Source organism: Ascaphus truei, chromosome 2 (genome assembly GCF_040206685.1).
Source record: "Ascaphus truei isolate aAscTru1 chromosome 2, aAscTru1.hap1, whole genome shotgun sequence".
NCBI lineage: Eukaryota > Metazoa > Chordata > Amphibia > Anura > Ascaphidae > Ascaphus > Ascaphus truei.
Genome location: NC_134484.1, coordinates 303,635,399 through 303,649,122, shown reverse-complemented (window position 1 = coordinate 303,649,122; position 13,724 = coordinate 303,635,399).

The window sequence follows — 13,724 nt, the reverse complement described above, 5'->3', positions numbered from 1 at the left end:
TCCATGCCACCCTCTTGCTCCGGCGTCGGGGATACAGGGGCATGAACACCCAGCAAATTATGTATCCCCGCTATGCCAGTCTCTATCTTCTCCATCAGTCGATCCATCTTCTGCATCCGTTGATCTATATTTAGCATGGTCTCTAAAAGCAGATCTATCTTTACCAGCATAGTAGAGTTCCCGGGGATATCCACAATTAACCCATTCAGCATGCGGTTTAACGAGCTGGTTCTTGTGCATGGCGTGCTGTGGACATCTGGGTGGATGGGTGCTACGGAGGATGAGATGGGGCTTCCCTGGAGAGAAGCAGCAGCGTCGTCGAAGAAGGATGGAGGAGGTGACCTGTGGATTTCCAGGAGAGAAGCGGCAGCGTCGTCGAAGAGGGATAGAGATAGAGACCTGTGGATTTCCGGGCGAGAAGCGGCAGAGTCGTCTACGCGTAATGGAGAAAGTGACCCGTGGATTTCCGGGAGACCAGCGGCCGCTTCGTGGATGAGTAGTGGAGAAGATGGGCTGTGGATTTTCTGGAGAGCAGCGGCAGAGTCGTCGAAGCGTAATCGAGGAAGTGGCATGCGGGTTCGATGGGTTGGCTGCCTTTTATTTTGCCTTGAGTGTACATCACCAAATTTGTTCTTAACATAATAAGGCTTACGTGTATTAAAACCCTTAAGTTTGTTTTGCGATAAACCGTGGTAAATATATTCTTGTGCATATCAATGGAAAGTAAGTTTTTGCCCCATCATATGCCAACCTTTTTTTAGGTTGGTGGGAGTCGGTCCACGTGTTTGGAGATAAAAATCCTTATAGACACTTTATCACTTTTTATAGACGTTATATTGACGACCTTATTTTTATTTGGAATGGGGATGAGCACTCACTAGTTTTGTTCACTGAATATCTTAATGATAATGATTTCAATTTAAAATTCACCACTAATTATACTTTTTATCACATTCACTTTTTAGATTTATTACTTCCATTGATATGCACAAGAATATTATTAACAGACAAGGGGATCTGCACGCAGGGGAAGGCTGCAGAGTTTACTCTGCTCAAGAAAAGGGAGGGAAAATTATCCAAACAGTTACTGGGAGGGTGGTGCTCAAAGGGAATGGATTGATAATAGGTGAGAGGAAAGAAAGAATCCCTTTAGTGTGGCACTAAGGAAAGTACACCCTAATTAAAACTTACATTTTATTGTAAACTGATTAAATTGTTTGGAGAAACCTCATACATAAAACAAACAAACAAATAATAATTAAAAGATGGAGAGGTGTGGTAGGGTATTTAATGGAGGTGTTATTATATATAAGTACCTCTTTAATCAAATCTTAATAGACCCTAGAATATGGGTGGTCTCTATACCAAAGGTAAGTATGAGTACTCACAGTGATAGGATATCTCTGAACCCCTGTAACCCCTAAACCGGAATGATCCTGTATTGTTTAATATGATATTTGGCTTCATGCAGTGATATAGGATTATTAACTCTATATAGATATAGGTTAATCTATATTCATGTGTCTCCTCCATGGTTGATGGCGCTGTGGGGCTTTCCCTTGCTTGTTACAGACACCAGTGAGTCTGGGAGTCTCGCGAGATTGGGAACTGATCCCTGCGACGTCACTTCCGGTTTTAGGCACGATCGAGATCCCTGTATTTGCCTGTACTGACGTATCCTCCTGGTTAGATGGCGCAATGCAATATGGTGAGTAGTCCCTTGAGGCTCCGATTATTAGGAGTCTCGCGAGATATTCCACGGGTTTGCTGACGTCATCGTCTCCACAGGGTGCGATCAATTAAGGTAATCAAAATGTGTATATAACTATGTGTGTTTTGTGATGGGGACATACTCTTTGACAAAGGGCCTAGTCCGAAACGCGTCAGAGTGGGTGGTTGTCCCTGTTTTTGGTGTCTCCCCTTGTTTTGACCAATATTATAGATTTTTAACCTATGGTGTGCTGGTTCCTGCTGCTGGTCCCTATGCTGTGCTCCACTTTCCTCTCCTGAGGCCACACATCTGCTGATCTTCAATCAAGTTGGATGCACGCCCACACAGACTTCCTGATGCTTATATCATCATTCTTCAATCAAGTGAGTGAACTATAATAAGATATTTATATCTTACAGTGTCACCAATATTATTCAGTGACTTATTTAAGTGTGGTAGGAGAAAAGGGAAACCTTTGCCTATGGTGAGGCGTTCCCCCAATACCCTATAAATCCCACTTGAGCCTTATAGGCAGTCACACACTCAATAACTCCATATTGGTTGACAATGGACATTAAGTTGTTCGAAACAGTTTCATTTGTTTAAATTCATCAAGAAAAGGGAATATTGATGTCAGTGGTTTATGGGACTTGTCATACAATCTATCTGTGGAATATATCTGTCCCACCACAACCGGACCCAGGTCCTGTTTTTCATATCTTTAAATAGAGCTTTAAATGTTTTAAATGTTTGATTAGCATAATAAGATATTATCATTTGTATCATAGTCTCATTTCATTTTTCTGTCAATTGGGTTTGAGAATAATTATATGTGAGTTATGAATTAGGTCCTGTTTATATTTACATGTGACCTCATCTTATTCTATATATATACATTTGATGTTCTTTCAAACCCTTACAAGCATTGCACAATTCGTAATTACGATATATGGATACCTAATGTCTGAGGATGTTATTTAGTTATTAATTAATTGTTTTTAACCTTAGTTTTCTTCTTACATTTTGTATTTTAATGTTTTATGTTTATGTGTGTCCATAGTTGTAATATTCTGGAGTGTTATTGTTTAGTTTTATTAAAGTTTTTCCATGTATTTTGATTGTGACCCACAGGGGTCATATTGCTTAGCAACATGATGCATTTGGACGTTCCATCCTGTGCCATTGACGTGCTGATGTCACGCGCTGTTTCCCATCAGATAGACCTGGAGGGGTGTTTCCAGGCATTGTGTGTACCTGGGCCAGCGCTCTTTGCACTGGTGGTTGGACACGTATGCCGTGCCCCTCAGGCCCCATTGCGCAATAACGTTGCACGTTGTTATTGGCTATGCATTCGTGCCGCATCAACCGACGTGCTTACGTCACGGGTTCCGTGTCACGTGACACACCCGGAAGTACCGGCAATTGGTCCCTACGGCGTCGCGATCAAGTATAAATCACACTACTAAGGATATTAGTGCATTCACCTTGATAAAGGGCTATTCATAGTCCAAAACGCGTTGGTGTGTTTTGTTCATTATTTGTGATCCATTAAATTAGCTTTATTTTTATGGGAATGCATCCTGGTGGTTTTTTGCTGCATCATCAGCACTGGATATAGTGCTCCGTTTTTTCCTTCTTCTTCTTCTCTGATGTTTATCTACATGCGGAGGCACACTCAACCCTGGGTCGCTGGATACATTGGACTTACTGTATATCGTGGACATTCATCCCATGTGAGTTTATTCCAGTTTGACCCACTTTATTTGGATTTATTCTGATACTTCATTGCTGTCCCTTAATATAGGATGTTTAATCTACTAGTCACCGGCAGGTGTTTATGAACATATCCTTACTACTATGCTACGTGGGATCATAATCTACCAGGTTACATCTTGTTGGACAGTCATATAACATACGGGTTGTTTTTTCCAGACATCATTCTGTCTTACTGCGGTTTTGTCTTTTGAGCACCATACAACATTTTTCATATTGTGTACACAGAATGAGGAAGAAGATAAAGACGGAAAAATTTATATTATTATATATATATTATTATATATTATATATTATTAATTAATATTATTATCAATGTGCATTATTCATGATTATCCACCGGCCCTCAATTTTCAACTGACAGAAGAACTGAATAAAGACTGCATTTTGTATTATTCATGATTATTTGTATATTTGTATTTTTTGTTCCTGGTAACATAAAATAAATATTTCTTTACATTCATGCTAATCATAATCGTTGACCCCCCCCCCCCTCCCCCCTACACCAAAGAAAAAGAAAGGTAACTTACTGCATCAACAACATGAATCAGATTATGTTTTTTTTAACTCTCAATTTCTTAGGGCTGTGCAAATCAGATTTACATATCAAATTCGAGAAGGGATTATCACAAGCGTTACCGTAAACAAAGCCTCAAAGGGTTGGGAGGGTGGATGGGTGAGTCAGGCACAGTAATCATCAGCTAGCTCCCTTCCCAAAGAGGATCACAGAGGGGTGACGCAAAGCCAACAATAGGAAAATTAATGAATGGTAGCCATGCAGGCACAGAGAGGTGATTGCTCGGCTAGGGACGGACGATTAAAAGCACAATGAGAAGCTTTAGAAACTGAATGGCTCTGGAGAGGTGTCGATAACAGGGTCAAATCCTTGAGCGAGCCTTGTGTGTGTGCATGGGGGAGGGGGGTACAGGGTACAGCTGCATGAAGGATTAGCTGTACTGTAGTTCAAAGACATGACATATTTTCAACAGGCAGGTCATCATAATAATATGATCCCCACACCCCCAAATACATAAAAAGCACACAAATCAACCATGTGCAGTCAAACGCAATGTCGCAGTCAAAAGCTACAGCAGAGATTGAATATCGTAATATCAAGATGGTTTAGGTTTATGCAATGGAGACTTTTTTTAAGGTGAAATTAAATAAGGCTTTTATTGCGCCTGTTTCTTTAACACAAGAAAATCATCAAAACATATGCAAATAAAGGGTCAAACAAAGCTTCTGTTCCACTTGGGAGTATTTCTAGTGAAACCTATGCAGTTCACAACTCCCTTTAGATTAGCATGTCTCCCAGCCCCAAACATATATCTTGATATTTGCAGATACAGCCACGGCCCCTTTTATTCTCCAACATCACCGCATTTTTCCGGGATTTTTTTCCGAATGCCACACACTTCACCGCGTTCATGCCGCATTCTGACCGCATTCATACCACATTCATGTTGCATTCACAGCCACGGTTGATGCGCGGTTGATGTGTTTATTGATAATGGTTCGGATTTAATTGGTTGCAATTCTTTGCGTGTCCGCCAGATGGCAGATATTCATGAATTGTAATGCGCATGCGCTTCAGTAATGTGTCGACTTGCAGGTGTTTCGTTTAATACCACAGTGGTCTATTGTAAATTGGCCTTGGGACTGAAGGAAGAGGTTACAATAATGTATCAATTTAGGCTTTTCATATTAAAGAAAGACAAGCACCAGTTTCTGTTCTGGTTATTGTCCAGAGTCCCGCAATGAGTGTACAACTGCAGCCCATGTTCCAAAAACCAGACAGAACGTTCGCTTATTTAATATGGGCCGCAATTAATGCAACAGATGATAAGATGGCAAAAGTTGTTCAAATTTATCAGTATTTTATCGAAAACTATGACTTGTACAAATTTTCGCCAGCTCCTCATGTGTGGAAGCGTGCAATAAGGAAAAAGTTATGTAGCGATCCATATTTTTTTTCGTATTGATCCCGAATTTATTGGAGGGTATTGGTGTGTATCACCGGGTTTTTCCTGTATCTATGATCATGCAGACGGCAAAAGGCGAAAGGTCGTGTTAAAACCAACTAAGAAACGTCAGTCGCTTGCAAGCAATGCGCCAGCACCAGCACCGGCTTCCAATAACGGTCCGACTGTCAGTGACAACCCTTGGTGTCTGTCCACGCACGGATACCTGCAGCCTGAGCCGGATTTCGCGTACAGTTTTGAGCAAGCTTGCATGTACCTTGCATTTACCTAAGCGATTTCCAGGCTCATCAGCTGACTACAGGTGTAGTAGTCCCTGTCAACGACATGTATGATCAAGAATACTGGACTGGCAGTGGCCCGGCGCCAGCTGATTTGGGAAATTCTATGGTGAGTAATGTTGCCGGGGTTTTATTCTGTTTTTTTTTTTTTTTAAATATCAATATCAGTGCGATTCAAAAGTCAAGCGATTCTCCTGTAAGCAATATCATTGGCTGAGCGGCTTCTACAGTAGATACTGCACAATTGGTGAAAAGCTAGGCGCATGCGCATTGGAACCTTCTTGAAACGCATATGCGTGGTACACAGGAGAAAAAGAAACCTAATATACCAGCACTCTATCAAACTGAATGTATAGTGACATAATTAAAATAATTTTATTAATTAACAATGAATAAAAAAATGGGCTTTAAAATCAGAGAATGTGTTAAACAGCATGTGACTGTAATCATTGGTAACTTAACCAAGGGTAGTTAAGTGATGTATACATATGGAGATCCTTTATGGATATTCAGGATCTGTGGCTATATATATAGCCTCCTTGATTTTGGAAATAGGTCCGTAGAGTAACCACCATAAACTAAATGTCTATCCACATATAAAAGTATATCTCAGAGCTAGTATGTGCTCTGAATCTGTGGTGACATATATGTAGTGAGAGGTAATAACTATGCCAGACACAGCAATTGCTGTGTGTATCCACCTATAACTGCTGTATGCTTACATACCACATTCAGAGCTGCTAGTCCTAGAACTGGAAAAGGCACGTCGTGATTGCACTCCCTAGAGCCCTCAATGTTCAAAGTCTAGGGTGTCTGTAGGGGTTAATGCACACACCCATAGAGGGTACTAGGAGCTGTGTTAATAATGAGAGAGAGTCTCCATAGAGTCCTAGGCATCTGATAGTGTATAGCCTCTGCGCAGGATAAAAGCTGCAGTATATATTGACACTCTCGGTGGGTATATAACATAGGTGCAAAATAACCCAAATGTCCACCTAGTCAGTAGGTTTAGGCAGGCGGTGTACTATATGAGGCACTGCTGAGTGGCTCATCCGTGAAGTATCACGGCAGTATCAATAAACCTGTCGACAGCTCTGTTCATGCTCCTTACCCAGCCGGGATGTAACAGCTGTTTGAAGCAGAGGCCCGACGGAGGCAGATGTCAGGTGGTCAGGTTTACTCAGAGCCCACACGAGCAGGTAAGTAAAATTTTTAAACATACAGGCAGGTAGCACAGTGATATCTGGCCATGCTTTGCCCCCTACATCAGCGCTGATCATGAATATATCAGCGCTGATGTGCTCGAGGGCAAGCCTAACTTGTGAGGTAGATTGAGAACGGACCTATTTTAAACAAGATCCTACTGTGTGCTAATAACACAGAGGAACAGAGTATATAGACAGCACACGGGGCGCCAGCAGTATCGCAGCTAGGAACATATCAGTCAATGCTGCATTCAAATGAAAGGGCTTCCCGCGTGTCAGGAGTAGGTAAGTTCTTTATTCAGAAAATTTACTGAAGGCAACATCTCCTTTATTAAATTACAGCAAGTCAAAACATTTACAGTAGGATGGTGTACAGAACAGTCAGTCAGGCTTGCACAACTCCAGTCCTCGAGGGCCGCAAACAGGCCCGGTTTTCAGGATAACCTTGAAAACCGGGCCTGTTTGCGGCCCTCGGGGACTGGAATTGTGCAGGTCCTGTGTGTACAGTAAGTAAAAACATTTCTTTATTAATACAAGTTAAAACACACAACATCTCCTTTATTAAAGTACAGAAAGTCAAAACATGTACAGTAAAGGACAACAGTATGGTGTTATTAAAAAAAATTCTTTATTCATAAAATGTAAAAAATGCAACATCTCCTTTATTAAAGTACAGCAAGTCAAAACATTTACAAAAACATTTAAAAAAATAAACAACAGATGAACAGACACGCAAATGCGTACCCCACCAGATTGTCCTTCCAGGGCCGATGCCTTGTATGGCGCAAAATGCCATTAATGGAGTCTCGAACGCTTTTCATTAAAGGATCTGTAATTGAAAAATAGTGCCGCAATTCCTCCACAATAGTCTTTCTTAAATATTCAGGAAGTGCCTTTTTTTCGCGATTTCCTTTATTGTTCACTTTGTAGGCCCACTCGGAGTACACCAAGTAGGACACGTGGTGCTTAAAAATTAACATAGCATACTTGTGGGGTAAACCAGCACTCATCACCCTATACTTCTCCCTGAGTGGATTGGGCAGCTCGCGCAGGATGATGTCGGGCACCGTATAGATGCAAGAGTATGTAGGTTGGGGTCTGGGAGCCGGTGTGCTTCTGTGAGCGGGTGTGCTTGTGGCGGAGGGCGAGGGTAGGTTGTCTGGGAGGAAGCTTTCCTCCTGTCTTGGTCGCCGTGTTGTCTCCTGGCGTGGTCTTGATGGGGTTGTCATGTTATCCTCCTCCTCAACGACATACATGTAAACAAAATCTTCTGGTGGAGGGGGTGCGCTTGCTGATGGAAGGAGGTCGAAGGTCCCATTCATCACATCCATGCCACCCTCCTGCTCCGGTGTCGGGATACAGGGGCATGAACACCGAGCAAATGATATATCCCCGCTATGTCAGTCTTCTGCATCCGTTGATCCATAGTTAGCATGGTCTCCAGAAGCAGATCTATCTTTGCCAGCACAATAGAGTTCCCGGGGATATCCACACTTAACCCATTCAGCATGCGGTCTAACGAGCTGGTTCTTGTGCATGGCATGCTGTGGGCATCTGGGTGGATGGGTGCTACGGAGGATGAGATGGGGGTTCCATGGAGAGAAGCGGCAGCGTCGCCGAAGAAGGGTGGAGGAGGTGACCTGTGGATTTCCGGGAGAGGAGAAGCGGCAGCGTCGTCGAAGAGGGATGGAGAAAGTGACCTGTGGATTTCCGGGCGAGAAGCGGCAGAGTCGTCTAAGCGTAATGGAGAAAGTGACCCGTGGATTTCAGGGGCACCAGCGGCAGCATCGTCGAAGAGCAGTGGCGAAGATGGCCTGTGGGTTTCCGGGAGAGCGGCGGCAGCATCGTGGACGAGTAGTGGAGAAGATGGGCTGTAGATTTCCTGGAGAGCGGCGGCAGAGTCGTCGAAGTTTATAGGAGGAAGTGGTCTGCGGGTTCGATGGGTTGGCTGCCATTTGTTTTGCATTGAGTGTACATCACCATATTTCTTCTTGACATAATAAGGCTTACGTGTATTGAAACCCTTAGCCTTTGGGGTCAGCAGAAGGTTTTCTTTATTAGCCTAAGCCTGTCGCTTTGGCCTTGGCTTGGGAACGGCTCCTGCCTTTCGCTTTTCTGCGTGACAGGAACGGCAGAGGCGAGTGGCTTCTTGCGTCCTTAGAATCGGGGTTGATCCATGGAAGCAGATGGCACAATGCAGTATCTGGACAAGGGCAAGTTCAGATAAAGATCATCGAGTGGTGGGCTATGCAAAGTGTGTAACCTTTTATGCATGGCGACGAGGTACAGGTGTTGAAAGTGGGCGTACTCAAATGTGAGTCATTAACGTATAAATACACCGTCCATTTTGTGGATTCACTGCACATTGAATACACATCGACTAAACATCGAATATACATTCTTGTGTTTGTAATTCTGTCAAGGATTGAACTTCGGCTGAAGTGGATCCCAGTGGCAGGAACAGCAGGGAGCGAAGTAGGGGTCACAAGCAGAGATCCAAGGCAGGCGGCAGGTAGCGAAGTCCGGTAACAAGCAGGGGTCCGAGGCAGGCGGCAGGTAGCGAAGTAAGGAAACAAGCAGAGGTCGGCAACGAGGAAACTGGAACAGGATGATAGCAAAAGCTAACACAGCAGTAAACACAAGAACCTTGCAGGTGCTAAGGAACCAGTATAAACAGGCAAGGAGGAACAGGAAAGGGAGGTTTATATAGGCAGGCTGAGAGGTGGAGCACAGGTGCAGAGGTGTCAGGTAACAGGTTCTGGAATGTTCCTAGTTTAGCAGCAGCAATCCCGGTGGACAAGTTTAGGTACTGCAGGCTATAACAAGACATTAGAGTGGCAGCAGTCCCGGTGGCAAAGCATAGGTACAGCAGGCTAGAGAATATGACATTACTCCCCCCTCCCAAGAGCGTTCTCCGGACGATCCTTGCTAGGCTTGTCTGGATATCGTCGGTGGAAAGCTTTGACTAGTCGCGGAGCATGTACAAAATCTTTGTGTTCCCAAGACCTCTCCTCTGGGCCATAGCCCCCCCAGTGAACCAGGTACTGTAGTTTCCCTCGGTGTAACCTGGAATCCAAAATTCTTTCCACAATGAATTCCTCTTCGTTATCCACGAGGATGGGTTCAGGGGGAGGAAGTCTCCGTCCAGGAAATGGGTTCTCACGGAAAGGTTTCAGCAGAGAAGAGTGAAACACAGGGTGTATTTTGATGGTCTCAGGAAGCTCTAATCTGAAGGACACTGGATTTATTAGTGCTGAGATGCGAAATGGCCCGATGTATTTTTGGCCCAATTTAATGGTTGGAACCTTTAGACGTAGATTTTTTGTAGAAAGCCAGACTTTATCCCCAACTTGAAATTCTGGGGAGGGTCTGCGGTGTTGGTCTGCTGCTCTTTTGTACTTTACTTGAGTCTCACGAAGCGTCTCTTTGAGGGTCTCCTGGATGTCTCGCAGAGTCTCCAGTTTCTCTGTAACTGCCGGAATGGGGCCCGAAGATGGAAAACGAGGAATAAAAGTTGGATGGAATGCATAATTTGAGAAAAAGGGGCTCTTCTGAGTCGATGAATGATGTGAGTTGTTGTATGAAAACTCAGCTAATGGTAGGAAATCAATCCAGTCATCCTGGAGATGACAAACAAAACATCGTAAGTATTGTTCCAAAGTCTGATTGGTCCTTTCTGTTTGGCCATTGGATTGTGGATGATAGCCAGACGATAAATTTAAACGAATTCCTAGAGAGGAACAGAAGGTCCTCCAAAATTTTGAAGTGAATTGTACCCCTCTATCGGATATGATCTCATCAGGAGCCCCGTGAAGCCGAAACACCTCTTTCAGAATCAACTTGGCTGTCTGGTCTGCAGAAGGAAGATTCTGTGCTGCAATGAAGTGAGCCATCTTTGTAAGTCGATCCACCACTACCAGGATGGTATTATGTCCATTTGATCGTGGCAAGTCAACAATAAAATCCATTGATATGGACCCCCAAGGACGAGTTGGAACCGGAAGAGGCTGCAGTAAACCCACGGGTGATGCTCGAGGGGTCTTGGTCCTAGCACAAGTTTCACAGGAGAGGACATAGTCTTTAACATCTTGTGCTAATTTAGGCCACCAAAAAGAGCGAGACAACAGTTCCTGTGTCTTGAGGACACCTGGGTGACCCGCGGGTCGGGAGTCGTGCATTAATTGGAGCACCTCTAATCTTACCTCCTTAGGAACGAACAGACGATCATTACAGTTCCAGAGACCATCACATAGAAATAGTTCTGCTTCCGGAGGAGGGTTTTTAAGAAAAGTATCATTTGAGTAGGCTCCCTTTATTCGTGTGAGGAGATCGGCAGAGAATGTGACGCCCAAAAAATTTCTTTTTGGAAGAATAGTTTCTTCTTGCTCTTTGTCTGAGCTAGGATTCGGAAAGGACCGTGACAAGGCGTCGGCTTTCCCATTCTTGGAGCCAGGGCGGTAGGAGATGTGGAACTGAAATCTTGCAAAGAAGAGAGCCCATCTGGCTTGTCGCGCAGACAGTCTCTTTGCGGATCGAATGAATTCTAAGTTCCTATGATCCGTAAAGACAGTAATTGGATGATTGGCCCCCTCCAGTAGATGTCTCCACTCAGAGAATGCAGCTTTTATAGCCAAGAGTTCTTTGTTTCCGATGTCATAATTTCGTTCAGCTGTTGACATTTGGTATGAATAAAAAGCACATGGATGAAGGAGCATCTTGGGTCCAATTCTTTGTGACAGAATGGCACCAACAGCGGAGTCGGATGCATCCACTTCCAAGATGAATGGTAATTCTGGATTTGGATGGATGAGGATAGGGGCAGATGTGAAGAGTGACTTCAATTGTTCGAATGCCGCATCCGCTTTAGGAGACCATTTGAAGGGGAATTCCTTCCGTGTGAGTTGGGTGATTGGGGCAATAATGCCAGAGAAATTTTTAATAAAACGTCTATAGAAATTAGCAAAACCCACAAATCTCTGAATGTCCTTTTCATTCCGAGGGATTGGCCATTCCACCACGGCTTGAATCTTGCCTGGGTCCATACTCAAACCCTCGGGAGAGATGATGTAACCGAGAAATTGCATGCTGGTTTTTTCGAATTCGCATTTTTCTAACTTGATGTATAAATTGTACTTACGGAGACGCTCAAGGACAATTCGGACATGTCTCTGGTGATCCATGATGTTATCTGAGAAGACTAGGATGTCATCCAGGTATGCCACTACGAATTGGTCCAATAACTCTCGGAGGACATCATTGATTAAATGCTGGAAAGTAGCAGGGGCATTACAGAGTCCGAAAGGCATCACCAGATATTCATAGTGCCCATAACGGGTTCGGAAGGCTGTTTTCCATTCGTCACCGGGTCGAATGCGGACCAAATTATACGCTCCTCTGATATCTAATTTGGTAAAGATCTTGGCTGACCGAATTCTTTCCAATAGTTCAGGAATCAGAGGTAATGGGTACCTGTTCTTCACCGTTATCTTATTTAGTTCCCGATAGTCAATGCAGGGGCGTAGAGAACCGTCTTTTTTTCCCACGAAGAAGAGCGCAGCGCCTGCTGGAGAAGTAGAGGGTCTGATAAAACCCTTTGATAGGTTCTCCTGTAGGTAGTCATTGAGGACCTTCAATTCCGGTTCTGAGAGGGAATAAATTCTTCCAAACGGAATAGCAGCACCCGGTAATAATTCAATGGGACAGTCATAAGAGCGATGTGGGGGAAGCGTATCCGCGTTCTTCTTGTCACACACATCTAAAAACTCAGAGTAAGGAGCCGGCAGAAGATTTTCTTGAGACGAGGAAATCTTATGTATTCCTACACACTCTGGTATAGGAGTTTTAGGAAGACAGGCTAGCTGACAGTGCTCCGAGGGAAACGTGAGTGTCTTGGTCTTCCAGTCGATTAGTGGGTTATGGATCATGAGCCATGGAATTCCCAGAATCACTGGAAACAAAGGTGATGGAATGAGACCAAATGAAATCTTCTCCTGGTGATTGGGCTCCATGATTAGTGTTAAGTTGCTGGTTTCATGGGTAACAGGTCCAGAGCTCAAGGGAGAACCGTCAACGACTTCCATCCTTTCTGGCGATTCCTTGGCTACAAATGATACCGAATTGTTCTTGGCGAATTCTATGTCCATAAAATTCCCTGCCGCCCCTGAGTCGACCATTACTGTGGTTGAAAAACGATGTGTTCCTTCCTTGATGATAATAGGAACCAGGAGGTGAGGGTGTAGCGAAGGAGGGTTATCTTTCCTTTGAGAAGCAGAGAGAACAGTTTTTGAAATAGCATGCAGCTGATTTCTTCTAGGGCTCTGGAAAGAAGACCGCCTGGACTTGTTTGGGCAATCAGCGAGATAGTGCCCATCGTTTCCGCAATATAAACAGAGATCTTCTGTTCGGCGTCTATTCCTTTCCCCGGTTGAGATGGGTCCCCGCAGTGTATTTACTTGCATCGGCTCCTCCTCCGTCTCCCTGGAACGTCTTGGGGTACTGACATCTCTAAACCCGGGGGTGCTTGGCATGAACCCCTGTCTCTCCAATCGTCTTTCCGTAAGCCTACGATCAATTTGGATGCATAAACGGACAAAGTCCTGAAATCTCTCTGGGGTCTCCACCCGGGCTAGTTCGTCTTTAACTTGCTCCGAGAGACCCTGCCGAAAATGATATTTCTGCGCAGCCTCATTCCACTCAGTATCGTTAACCCATCTGCGGAATTCAGCGGCGTACTCAGCTGCCGAGCGTCTTCCTTGACGAAGATTGTTCAGAGTTG